Source organism: Notolepis coatsorum, assembly GCF_963971535.1.
Source record: "Notolepis coatsorum genome assembly, chromosome: 6".
Classification (NCBI taxonomy): Eukaryota; Metazoa; Chordata; class Actinopteri; order Aulopiformes; family Paralepididae; genus Notolepis; species Notolepis coatsorum.
Genome location: NC_140170.1, coordinates 182,007,826 through 182,022,240, shown reverse-complemented (window position 1 = coordinate 182,022,240; position 14,415 = coordinate 182,007,826). Strand labels below are relative to the sequence as shown.

The 14,415-nt window shown below is 43.7% G+C and overlaps 1 protein-coding gene and 1 pseudogene across 2 annotated transcripts in view; both read left to right on the top strand.

Annotated features, from left to right (window-relative positions):
• LOC311231231 (histone H3.2) overlaps positions 1–14,415 on the top strand; it is a gene marked incomplete at its 3' end in the record, with an annotated part of 410,556 nt that overhangs the window by 261,457 nt on the left and 134,684 nt on the right. The window lies entirely within an intron of this gene.
• LOC311229862 overlaps positions 14,227–14,415 on the top strand; it is a 2,400-nt pseudogene continuing 2,211 nt past the window's right edge. Inside the window, exon 1 of the transcript in view lies at positions 14,227–14,237. The product of the transcript in view is annotated as an uncharacterized misc_RNA (transcript). The remainder of the gene's footprint in view (positions 14,238–14,415) is intronic.

The following is a 14,415-nucleotide window of genomic DNA, read 5'->3' as shown; positions in this document are numbered from 1 at the left end:
TTTTTTTATTAAGTTATATTCTAATATTGTTCTATTATAGTCAGAAAACATTATTATCTATGGGTTTCACATTTAGTATATTATGATTGAACAACCTCATTTTCATCTTAGAAATAAGGGACATGATGTGTCTCGGGGGCCATAAAATCAAATTACAATGGGATTATATGGTTATGAATGCATATAATGTTAATTAGGATGTAGTATATTGAGTGATACTCCTTTCTTTTTAGTGGTCAGGACCAGTGGCGTCATTTCAGTAAAAGGCAAGGTATGGCGAGGATGGGGGGGCGGGGTGAGGGGGGGGTTTTCCCCCCCTTGGTGGATTTTTTTGGTCAAATCATTTGTGCAATAGTCACTTTTGGTGAGTTGTTTCTATACAATTCAGTTATATGACATTTAGGTATGACACAGGACTACACAAGCATTTTTAGTATAGAAATGTGTCAACAGACTAAAGCAGGGAACCACAATATTTAGCATACGAATTATGCAGAATGTAATATCATAACTGTCCATTACTTTTCTTGCAATTGAGCCAATTTGAACCAAAGGTACGGTTTTGAGGTGTGTGTTCAACAGAATGTAGTATCAAAAACACATTCACAAAAAGTATGGGTTACTGAATGCTGAACTGCACTATTATAATCACTAAGCCATTGTAAGACCTTACCTGTGTCCTTGTATCACTTGTCTCTGCTGCCCTTTGATTAAAAAACTTCCATTTTCCTTTTTTTTTTTTGCATATTTCAGTTAGTCACAGTAAAAGTCACCTAAAAGTGAGATAATTGACAATATCAAAACATGCTAGGGCTGTACCGAATAGTTCGAAGCTTTGTTCATAATGTTGACATTCGAATTCTAAATCAACATACAAAATTGTAATAAAAAAATATATATATATATATATATTTTTATTAATTTTTTACATTTTTATTTGCCAAGGTATGGCGAGTGCCATACCTTGCCATACCAAAATGACGCCCCTGGTCAGGACTGAATTAGACCCCGGGTCAACATTGACCCGCTAACAACGGTCAGTGGTGCCAATTCCTAACACAACATGAGGGTTAATAAACAATAAACAATACAAATGTACTTATTTTCTAATAAATATGTTTGTTTTTGTTATTTAATGTTATAATATTGAGTTTTGATAATAGATTATTTATACATGCAGCTGACTGGAAGATAATCTTTCTATGTGGCTTAGTTCTGGAGTTATGGTCATTTTCAGTTACTGTAAAACCATAATGTCCACCATATTGGATTTCTGACTTTAGAGTGACAGTGAGATGACGTCCATTACACTGATACAAATTAATTCCTTGGGATTGAAAACACAGAAAATTCCTCACAACCAAAAACAGAAAAGTTGGTATCATACAACGATCTACTCTATCCACTGGCTCCCGATCAAGGAATGCATCAACTTCAAAACATTACGCCTCACCTTCAAAGCCCTCCACAGCCTGGCCCCCCCCTACCTGACTGATCTCCTTCTCCCTCACCGCCCCACCCGTTCCCTCCGGTCGTCCTCCACTGCTTCCCTCACTGTCCCGTCATCCAAACTTAAAAACGTTGGTGATCGGGCCTTCTCACGCACTGCACCTTGACTCTGGAACTCCCTCCCTCAGACCATCAGAGACTCCCCCACACTCTCCACCTTCAAATCCCGCCTCAAAACCCACCTGTCCTCCCTAGCCTTCAACCTTCCACAACCCTAACCCCCCCTCCAACCTGTTTTGATGTTTGTTACTGTGGCTTTATGTTTCTGTGTATCTCATGCTGTTTCCCTGTTTCCCCCGTGGTCTTATGTTCCTTTTGTTTCTTTGTTTTACTTTGTTTCTCTGCCTACTGTCAGCGACTTCGGGTTCTTGAGAAGCGCTATACAAATAAAATTAATTACTATTATTATTCTAACAGGAGCTGAGGTGTTGGACTTTATACAATGGCATGCAAATTTCTCGATTCTGATACACGTGGTTATTTGTCATAACCCCACGTTCTTGGTCCCACGACCCGCCCACAACCGAATTACTATCATTCCGCCGTGCGAGTTTTTAGAAGTGAAAGCAAGATGGCGGGCAATAAACGTTACGAATGTATATGTTGACAGCGTCATAACGACTACATGAAAAACGATTCTGTCACGGCGAATGTGTTAGTTTCTTACACAATGTTGGATTATGTAATTAGTTTAAAAAAAATTTGCCTACTTTCTATAGAAGCAGCTGGCAGGTGCGCTGTTTTAAGTGAGCGTGGATTATTGAATTGATTGATTGATTGATTGATTGATTGATTGATTGCTAATTTTATTACTGTCCGCCTTGTTTCCAACTGGTTAATGTTAGGGTTAGGGGTGATGATGAAGGTGAGAACACAGTATGCAGACCAGGAGGAAGGAACGGAGGCAGAGACGAGGGGTGATGCTTAAAGAAGGGATGTTTACTGACTCAATCTAAATACAAAACAAACTAAAGGAACTAGTACTACTAAACAACGAAGGAAAACATGGAAGGCAGGCACGACACGGGGAAAACGAGGAGACAATGACGCCACAATGATCCCAACAAACCACAAGCAATAAATACAGACACTAATTAACACTAATTACTAAAGGAAAACACCTGGGGGAAGAAGGCACTAAAACTAATACAAATAATCAACAACACCGGAACAAGGACTGAACTAATACAACACACAGGAGAAGAATACCAAACACAAAGAACAACCTAAACAGATAACACTTTACCTTGAACTCCCCTCCTATACATAGCCCCCAGCCCCATTCCTATTGGCCGGGCACTCACCTTACTTCCTGTTCGTCATACCAATAGACCCGGCCCACATAGATGGTCTAAACTATGATAACACCACATCTCCCCTTTCTCGAGAACAAAAGGGTAGACTGCCTTTGTCTCATCAAACCTTAGAGGATTATTCTGCCTCTTGTGTAGAAAGGTCTGTCCCTGTTTAACCCTGTTAACAAACATTATTATTCATAGTGCCTTATACTAGACCATAGCATTTACATTCTACATACCATATTTACATAACATTTAAATTTGTCTTATACATTTGTGCCTTTTTTTCCCTTTTTTTTTACAATTTCAGATCCCCTTTTCCCCCCCAGTTCACAGGTCAAGCCTATTAGGTTTCACTACAGTTCTCCCAGACCGGGTTTTGAGAGTGAGAGTCCCTTTAGGTGCGGCTTGGCGTACCACACCCGGTGACATGGGAGCCTGCTCAGGAGTTGGCTCAGCCTGCTCAAGAGTTGGCTCTGGCGTTTGGTGCTGTAGTGGGGAACCTCTGTCCTGTTCAGATGTCTGAAGAGGTATCAGGTGCAGGCGGTTGCGTCTCACCACCCCCTGAGGTAGATCCACCAAGTATGACCTTGGAGTGGAGTGCTTCTGGAGCACTGTCCCAGACTCTTCAGCGTCAGTGACACATACTTGTTCTCCTGGTGACAAGTCACTGAGAGCTTTGGCACGGTGACGTCTGTTGTAAATTTCAGCATCCGCCACGCCTCTCTTCTCCTCCTTCCGAGCGAACGCACTGCAGTCCGGCAGCGCAGGAACCAGCTGGGAGGGAATGGTCGGCACAGTGGTGCGGAGACGTCGGCCCATGAGAAGTTGAGCCGGGCTGTAACCACTCTGGAGAGGTGTGGCTCTGTAGGCGAGTAGAGCCAGATATGGATCTCCAGCCTTTTTCAGCAGATTCTTCACTGTCTGGACTGCGCGTTCCGCTTCGCCATTACTTTGAGGAAACCTCGGGCTGCTGGTGACATGCCTGAATCCATATGTAGCTGCAAAGGACGCGAAGGCCTGTCCAGAAAACTGTGGCCCATTATCTGACATCAGGACCTCTGGAATGCCATGGCGGGCGAAGATTGAGCTGAGGTGAACGATGATGTCGGTGGACCTGGTGTGAGATAATAGTGCAATCTCAACATACCTGGAGAAATAGTCGACAACGAGCAGGTATGTCTTGCTTCCCAAGACAAACAGATCTGCCCCCAACTTCTGCCATGGTCTTTCAGGGCGTTCAGACACCATGAGTGGCTCTCTGTGGTTATGGCGCTCTTGTATGCATGTCCTGCAGTTGAGTACCATGTTATTTATCTGCTGCCCGAGTCCTGGCCACCACACGGACTGATGAGCGCATGCTTTACATTTCACCACGCCTTGGTGTCCCTCATGAATTTTGGCCAGCACATAATTTTGCATTGTTGCTGGTATTACAAGCCGTGCTCCTCTCAACAGTAATCCATTTTCCACTGTGAGTGTATCTCGCTCTGGCCAGTAGTTTTTCAACAGCGGTTCCTCTTTTACATGCGCTGGCCATCCTTCTGTGCACAGTGTTATAATACGTGAGCAAACACTGTCAGCTTTCAGCTGTTCTTTCAGGTTTTCCATGTATGAGGCACTGACAGGTAGACTCTCGAGAACAAAGTCCACGTATATGTTGGTGCTCTCCATCAGCTCTTTATCTCCTGCAGACATGCGTGACTCCACAGGTGCATGCGACAGCATGTCTGCTGTCCAAAGTGACTTTCCTGGTACATGCACAATGGAGTATGAGTAGCGCATGAGCCTCATTCTGAAGCGCTGGATTCTTGGCGGCAGCAGATCCAGTGCTTGGGCTCCAAGTAGACTGAGTAGGGGTTTGTGGTCGGTCTCCAGGCAGAAATGTTTCCCTATGAGGTAATCCCGGAACCTTTCACAGGCCCATATGAGGGCTATAGCCTCCTTCTCTACCTGCGCGTAATGCTGCTCAGTTGGATTGAGCGAGCGTGATGCATACGCCACAGGCTTCTATCCCTCCTCCTCTCTCTGAAGAAGAACGCCTCCCAATCCTTATAATGATGCATCAGCTGACACTTTAGTGTCTCTGTTCGGGTCATACATAGCCAGCACAGGAGCAGAACACAGTGCCTTCTTCAGCGCTTCAAACGCCATAGCCTGGTCCACGTCCCAGACCCAACAATTTCTCTTTGAGAGGAGGTCACGAAGCGGCTTATCAGTCTCGGCCAGCTGAGGGATGAACTTTCCCAGCTGATTGACCATGCCGAGAAAACTCCTCAATTCAGTAACGTTCGTAGGCTCCGCCAACTCTGTGATGGCCTCTGTCTTCCTTGGGTCAGGGCGGATGCCCTCCGATGTGATGATGTGACCCAGGAAAAGCATTTCACTCTTGGAGAACTCACATTGCCCACATTCAGGGTGAGGCCAGCTTTTTCCACTCTTTGTAGCACAGCATGGAGTCGAGCATCATGCTCTTCCTGGTCCCGCCCCCACACTAATAGATCATCAATGTGGCAGACCACCCCTTCTAGCCCCTCTATGACCTCTGCCATCATGCACTGGAAGTGTTCAGGTGCTGAGGCGATTCCAAATGGAAGACGGTTAAAGTGGAATCGGCCAAAGGGTGTAATGAACGTGGTGTACTTGGCTGATTCCTTCGTGAGTGGAATCTGCCAGAACCCCATGTTGGCATCCAATTTGCTGAATATCTTCGCTCCCGCAAGTGTCCCGAGATTCTGCTCTACTGACGGTAAAATGTACTTTTCACGGCACACATACTCATTCAAGCCTGTCAAGTCCACACATAAACGCACCTTCTCTGTCTCTTTCTTGGGTACGACCACCATGCCGGCGCACCAGGCGGTCGGCTCCTTCACGCGGCTGATAACGCCCAGCCTTTCCATGCGTTGGAGCTCTTCCTTGACCTTCCCCACCAATGGCAGTGGAATTCTCCTGGGGGTTTTCAAGGAAATCGGCACAGCATTGGGTGTAAGCTTAATGTGATATGATCTACGTACCATACCCAGCCCACTGCATAGCTTTGGGTAGCTCGTCTTGAGGGTCCCCTTGTCCACACTGTTGACACGGATGAGCAGGCCCAGGGCTACTATGGCTGGCAACCCGAGCAATGGCATACTGGCGTACTTGGCGTACTGGTATGTTTGGCTCCCTTTCTCAGCTGCAGTCTGGCGAAACCCGACACATCCAACGGAACCCGTCCTGGACCCAATAAGGGTCTCTCTGCTCTCTGGAGAAGAGGCTGCTGTGCATGGGAAAATATACTGTTAAACATTGTCTGTGACACAGCCGTAACATCCGCTCCGGTGTCCAATTTGAAAATGATGTTTTTCCCCATTATGCCTATCTCAGCAGTCCATGCCTCTTGCTCAGATGTCACAGAGCCAAGAAAATAGCCCCTTTTCTCTTCTTCCTCAATACCATGCACAGCCTTACCAGCACGGCACACACGCTGGTAGTGACCCATTTTCCCACAGGAATCGCACCTGACCTCATTTGCAGGGCACTCGTGTTTAGGATGGGGCCCGCCCCCACATTTGTAACACTGTGAGCTGTTTTGATTTTTACTCTGGCTGCTGTGTGCTCCATAACTCTTATTTTTGGTGAAACTAGGCTTGTCATACTGCTGCCTGCCTTTAAACACTCTGTCCATAGAGCTAACACTATCCATGAGTCTTACACAACTGGCATCGCTCCTCAGTGTGTGTTGCTGTTTTTTTTATCTCTTCTGATTGTCTAGCCATGTTAATGGTTTTTTCCAGGTCTAGATTTTTCTCCATCTGCATGCGTTCTGAGAGATGTGTGTTAGCCAGTCCCACTACGATCCTGTCCCTAATTAGCTCATCATGCAACGTCCCATAATTGCAGTGCTCTGCTAATCCATACAGGGCAGTAATAAATGCATCCACAGTCTCGTTTGCTTCCTGCTTGCGCATGTTAAAACGTGCACGTTCATACACAATGTTCTTTTTCACAACAAAGAAAGACTGAAAGCCATCTCGCACTTTACCGTATTCCAGCTGGTCTGTAGCACTGAGATTCAAGCCTCTCAAAACATCATCAGCTTCATCTCCCATACAGTAAATCAACGTGTTTACCTGATTTTCTTCTGAGCTTGCAGTTAAATTGCTTGCCTGACGGAACCTCTCGAATCTCCTGATCCATTTAGTCCACTCGAGCGGCTTGGAGAAATCAAAGGGCTCAGGCGGTTGGATGTTGAAAGTAGCCGCAGGTACGTTAGCCATGATGCTACCTCCGCTTCTTCCTGGCTGCTCTTTCTCCTCCTTGTTACTCATGAAGCCTCTTTATTCCACCTCCAAGGTAGACCGTTTGATCTGTTCCACAGCACTTCTGACACCATGTCGCGTGTAATTGTAATAACACTAATAAATAACCTAATTGTAACAACAGTATATTTCTAATGCAATCAGTGAGCATCTTCACAGACTGCATTAACTACAGGTGAACACCAGATGGCGCTATAACACCACCATCAATCCCCTGTGTGGGACAGTAACTCCTATTGTCCCTACTGTCAATGTGGGGTTGCCTCTCCCAACCTTGTGCAGGTCTGGGAGTGTAACAGTTAAGCTTGGCGACTCTTTCGAAGTCGCCCTCTTTCGAAGTTGCTTATGCTTAGAGTTTGTCTTTAGAGCAGGGCGATAGACCACCAGCCCTGATTCCAAACTCTAAGCATACCCAACTTCGAAAGAGGGCGACTGCGAAAGAGTCGCCAAGCTTAACCAGTTGGAAACAAGGCGGACAGTAATACAATTTGCAATCAATCAATCAATTCAATCATCCACGCTCACTTAAAACAGCGCACCTACCAGCTGCTTCTATAGAAAGTAGGTTAAAAAAAAGAAAAGTTGGATGTGTTAGTTTGTTGGATGTATTAGTTGAGAGACAGTTGGATGTGTTAGTTTGTTGGATGTCTTAGTTGAAAGACAGTTGGATGTGTTAGTTTGTTGGATGTCTTAGTTGAGAGACAGTTGGATGTGTTAGTTTGTTGGATGTCTTAGTTGAGAGACAGTTGGATGTGTTAGTTTGTTGGATGTGTTAAGTTGAGAGACAGTTGCACTTCCAAGCTGCTTCCACACGGAGGCAACTGCTCTCTTTTTTTTTTGGGAACTACTTTTTCTGCGGATGGTTTTGTCAAAAAATCTTCAACTAATGTGTGTTTATTGTATATCAATAAGGTTGGATGACATCGGCCATTGTATAAAAGCCATTACACCACACGCAGTCGTGGGTTATGAGAATTAGACCATGCCTAGGGGGGTCTAACGACCCTTGGCTGCGCCTCGGGCCTAACTACCACCCCTAGGCATGGTCTAATACTCATAACCCACTCCTGCGCGTGGTGTAATGCTTTAGTAGCCTCTCCCACCCACTATACACAGACTTGGCCGATAGAATTCAATAGCATTGAAACAGAACAATTCTGAGATACTAGTTGCCGTGGTGCTCAAAGTGCGCCAACAACACAGCTCTCAGTAGCCAGCGGTGCATGTGTGTAGCGCGCTGGTGTGGTGTAGACTAGGCTAGCTGTGGTGCATCCAACACATTGCAGTGTTTTCCAGCTTATACCTATTATTATTATTATTATTATTATTATTATTATTATTATTATTATTATTATTATTATTATTATTATTATTATTATTATTATTATTATTATTATTATTATTATTATTATTATTATTATTATTATTATTATTATTATTATTATTATTATTATTATTATTATTATTATTATTATTATTATTATTATTATTATTATTATTATTATTATTATTATTATTATTATTATTATTATTATTATTATTATTATTATTATTATTATTATTATTATTATTATTATTATTATTATTATTATTATTATTATTATTATAATTTGCTACAGAAAAATTTGAGTACACAAGTTCAAGTTCAACTCAAGTTCAGCCCTATGTTACTCTCTTTCATTAGCACTAAAAGTTAATTACGCTCACTATTCACATCACAAACTCCTCCCTGTTAGCTCACTATAGGGAGGTGTAGTGGTTACGTCATTGCTGTTTCCGGCCGGTCCACCATCTTGAAAACGCAATGTATTTCCCCATTGTACATTTCTAAATCGTCTCGTTTAAAACAAATAAAGCATGAACATTTGCATGGTGTACCTTTAGCTCAACATGAAAATATTTGCAATTAATCGTAAGGAAAAATCGCCGAAATGTATTTCAACCAAAAATGCTTAAACAATAATGTTAGTGATAGAAGGGAACTCATTTTGTGCAAAAATGGAAAGCTTTTCAATGTTCATCAATCAATCAATCAATCAAAAGAGATGATTGTGGACTTCAGGAGGTCGGGGGTCAAGGACTACAGCCCCCTCAGCATCGACGGGGCACCGGTTGAGAGAGTGAACAGTTTCAAGTACCTCGGAGCCCACATATCCGAGGACTTGACATGGACCACACACATTGACAGTGTTGTGAAGAAGGCACGACAACGCCTCTACTTCCTCAGGCGCCTAAGGAAGTTCCAAGTCAGTCAGAAGATCCTTAGGAACTTCTACTCATGTACAATAGAGAGCATCCTGACTGGCAACATCACCTCCTGGTTTGGGAATAGCACTGCACAAGACCGTAGCAGACTACAAAGAGTGACACGTTCAGCCGAACGCACAATTGGAGGGGGGCTTCCCACCCTCCAGAACATTTACAACAAGCGGTGCAGGGGGAAGGCTAAGAGAATTATTAAGGACTCGAGCCACCCCGAACAACTGCCTCTTTGAACTGCTGCGGTCAGGCAAGCGATACCGGAGTCTTAAGGCGAGCACAGAAAGACTCAGAAGAAGCTTCTATCCCCAGGCCATCAGGCTGCTAAACGAACAATAAACACTATGCAACAACCATCAAATGCACACAGCACACACACCCACACGCACACACTCACTTAAACCCACACAAACACACTTTATATTTATTGATAAAGGATTTGCACTACAACTCGTACACCCCACTGTAAATTGTACCTAAATTGCACCTCATACCATTTCTGCCTTGCACTATATAGTATTGCATTAGTACACTGCACAGTATTGTATATTATATGGTAACTCAGTTACGTCTATTCTGCATCGAACATTGTACATATGTCTATACTGAACACTGTGACCTCATTTTTTTTACTTCTAATTTACATGCTATACTATGTTATTTTATTTCATACTTATCTTGTCTTGCACAGTCTCTGGAGCGTAACAGTAAGAAGCATTTTGTATAAAAGTATTCTGTACTTCTGTATGACAACTATTAAAGAAACTTGAAACTTGAAACTTCATGAGGCAGAATTGTTACAATAGCCGATAATCCATTTTCCCAATGATAAATCCCTATACGGGTGGACCTCGCAGGCTGTCCAAAGTGATGTCAGACTACACCTCCCTATTCACTATCAAATGTGACAGTGGACAAACTAACAAACAAACAAACAAACAAACAAACAAACAAACAAACAAACAAACAAACAAACAAACAAACAAACAAACAAACAAACACAGACATGGAGATAGATCCATAGCCCCCCCTCCTCCCCCATCAGGGCAGTAAAATGTCAAATGAAATCATTCAAAAGAGGTGTTTAATTGAACAATTTAAATTGTCCATTTCATTGATAAAGACAAGGCAGGTGTCAATCTCAATCTCTTTGCAATGCAAAGTTTACATTTCAATACAGTCCATTGAAAAAGAACAAGGCAGTTATAAATGTCACATATATATATATATATGAATCCGAAAACCATTCTTGTTCTGTTCTGGTGTTGTTCAAACAGACTGTGTGCGTGGGACCTTCTACAAGGGCATGTTGTCCTGTGGGACGGACCTTCTACAAGGGCACAGTGACTTCTTAGCATGACTTATCTTCTATGAATGTAATCTGGAAAAATAGTCAACATACTGCTTACAACCCTTTACTTTTTAAACACAAATGCATGTCTGGCTTCCCACAGGCTCGACGCAGTTTATTATTATCACCCACCATTTAGAAACATGCTGGTGAACTCATATTATGCTAATATCTTCACATCTAACCGCTATATACCCTGTAGCTATAGCCACACATGCTGCATGCGGCGGTGGAGACACAGAAGACAGACACCAGACTTGTCCCCCTCAGTACACGCCCGTCTGGGACGTCTCCCCTTTCGAGGAAGGCTCTCAAGGGCAGACGCCGATGGGCGATCTGCCAGATCCTGTGGGAGTGCGGGTCAAGATGTTGTCGTTGACATTTTTCCCACTTTGTTTACATTTCTCCTTTATCAGTGTGCGCGCAGGAGCCAGCCTTGAACGTGGGAGGGGGGGGGGGGGGGGAAGATCCTTCAGCGGTTGCCTTCGTTAATTCCTCAGGTGGTATGTCAGCGAGACCTTGCTTTAACCCTTTCACTACCACACGACAGACGGTTAACCGGATGTGTGGTATAGTGGAAGGGTTAACCGTCTGTAGTGTGGTAGTGAAAGGGTTAACCTTCTGTAGTGTGGTAATGAAAGGGTTAACCTTCTGTAGGGGGGGGGGGGGGGGGGGGGGGTGGTATGGAGGTCTCTTGCCCCAAGCAGTTCAAAACATAGAATAGAATAGAATAAAATAGAAGTACTTTATTGACCCAGAGGGAAATTCAGCACACTACAGATCGCTCACAATAAACCTTTAGGTAGTCAAAATCTAAAATCACAAGTACGAATAAAAATACAGTCTGGGATATACATTCTAAATATGTATATAGATTCTAAAACATACAGCCGAAAATATACAGTGATATACAGTAAATGTACAGTAATGAATGTAGAAAAGGAAATGTAAAGTGTTGAAAGTCATGGGTCAAAAGTCAAAAAGTCCAGGAAGATTACCTGGAGTTTGTACTGTCACTCTGTGCTCAGTGAGGCACAGTGATGCATTGTATAATAATAATAATAATAATAATAATAATAATAATAATAATAATAATAATAATAATAATAATAATAATAACAATAATAATAATAATAATAATAATAATAATAATAATAATAATAATAATAATAATAATAATAATAATAATAATAATAATAAATGTTATTTGTATAGCACCTTTCATACAGAAACTGCAGCTCAAAGTCCTTCACAACAGAAAAAAGACAGGCATAAAATGAGCACATAAAGTGCAGACATATAAAATTACAGTTTTTCACATTAGTCTGATGGCTGTCGGACTGAAGGACCTCCTGTGCCGTTCAGTGTTGCATCTTGGGAGTCTTAGTCGAACCTTCTATCAGCCAAGTCCGTGTATGGTGGATACCATCCAGAAATGCACGAAATGGGCCCAAATTGCTCCTTCTCCGGTGTTGAGGCGAGCTTTCAGGACCGTGGCTCTGAACCACCGTCATTTACTTTCTATTTCAGGGACAGTTCTACATCAGTTGTCCAGAGATTTAGACATCTCTCTTTCAGTATCACATGTTGGCCTCCCCAGATAACCCCATCAGCCATTCCAACCACAAACGGTTTCAGCCGCTACCGTCTGGCAGCTGGCAGCCGGACCAGCAGACTCCTGAACCACAGCCTCGAGGCCAGGACCAGCAGACTCCTGAACCACAGCCTTGAGGCCCGGACCAGCAGGACCAGCAGGACCAGCAGGCTCCTGAACCACAGCCTAGAGGCCCGGACCAGCAGACTCCTGAACCACAGCCTCGAGGCCCGGACCAGCAGACTCCTGAACCACAGCCTCGAGGCCCGGACCAGCAGACTCCTGAACCACAGCATCGAGGCCCGGACCAGCAGACTCCTGAACCACAGCCTCGAGGCCAGGACCAGTAGACTCCTGAACCACAGCCTCGAGGCCCGGACCAGCAGACTCCTGAACCACAGCCTCGAGGCCCGGACCAGCAGACTCCTGAACCACAGCCTAGAGGCCCGGACCAGCAGACTCCCGGACAGTTCCCCCCCCCAGGCAGTCAGACTCATGAACGAATAGCACTGATGACCTGTGACTGAGGGAAAACAGTGCTACTGTATATAGCTGTCACTGCTACTGATTTACTGACCTGCACATAACCACTGATTTGCACACATTACACGTATAATTTAGCAATTTGCTAAACTATTTTAAATAGTTTATATTGTTTACACTGTTGTTACTGTCTGTACTACTGTGTTGATGTTTCTGCTATAGCGATGTGTGAGTCATGAACGAAGCGGCTCTTTAGAGACAGCTCTTCGAAGTGAACGATGGGAGCCGGCTCCTGATAGGGACCCAATTCGTTTTTATTTTTATTTTTTACTCTGCTCCATGTTGATTATGTTGAGTTTATTTGTAAATAAAGCCATATGAATAATAAACATTTGATATAATCTATGTTTTTTTTTTTTTTTTTTACATTAGTAATTCATTGTACCATCATTTTACATTATTTTTGGTAATAAATTCATTTAAGCAACAAAAAATTCTGTGGAGCCGCTTGGGAGCCGAAAGAGCCGACTCTTATGGACTGAATATGTCATTTGTTTTTTATGGTTGAGAATTGTGATATCTAACTTATGAATATTGAGTGAGCTTTTATTCACTGTTTTGTTCGTTGTGATGTTTTCTTATGAGTACTTGTGAGTTTGTGGTTTTATATTTTTATTTTACTTTTTTTGTGTGTGTTTGTATTTTTAATGTTTGGACCCCAGGAAGAGTATAGTCTCACTTTGGTGTAGACTAATGGGGATCCACAATAAAACAATAATAAAACAAAAACAATAAGAGCCGGAATTCCCATCACTAGTTGCTGCTACAGTAGAGGAGGCTGAGGAGCCAAGAGACAAGAGTCTCACTCCTCTATTCTGGAACAGGACAGGGATGTGTCAGACCACTGCACTTCCGCGTTACATGCTAACACTGCACACGCGCAGATTGCCCAGGGAGAACTCTCTGGATTGTCCAGACACACCCCCTGTGCAATCTGCACATGCACCGGTTGGGGAGTGTAGGTGCGGAAAAGTGACTATAGCTCGGCTGAGAAAGTGCCGATCGACTCCGTGTTCAGGAAGAAGTCTATTGGATCATGTCTTCGGCACCCCCACAGCCGTAGCTATACAACTACTTACGCCAAGGCTCTAATCAACATTCATTCATTTTATCCCCCCCCCCCCCCCCCCCCCCCCCCCGCGCTCTCCCATGAGCTGATATTATCGGAAGTGTTGCGGGCGGCCTATTTGGATTCCCAGTTACAGGATTCCATTTCCTTTACGTGAAACTGACTTTTAAGAAGAAGTCTTTATTCGTAGCACATTGCTACATCGTCATGCAGCGTACACACACATGCATCGTACACACACATGCGGCGTACACACACATGCGGCGAACACACACATGCAGCGAACACACACATGCGAGATGAGCGACACGTAGGACACACACACACACATGCATCTTTTTGGGTCGCCGTTGAATTGTCCTCGCTGCGCTTGACCCATCCCGTCATCCTTCCCCCCAAGAGCAGCCGGGAGCAGACATGGGTGGGGCTGTACATTACAAGGCGTGGGGCGCCGCCGCCAATACAAGTTCTCCTGTCCGTCTTCGGAC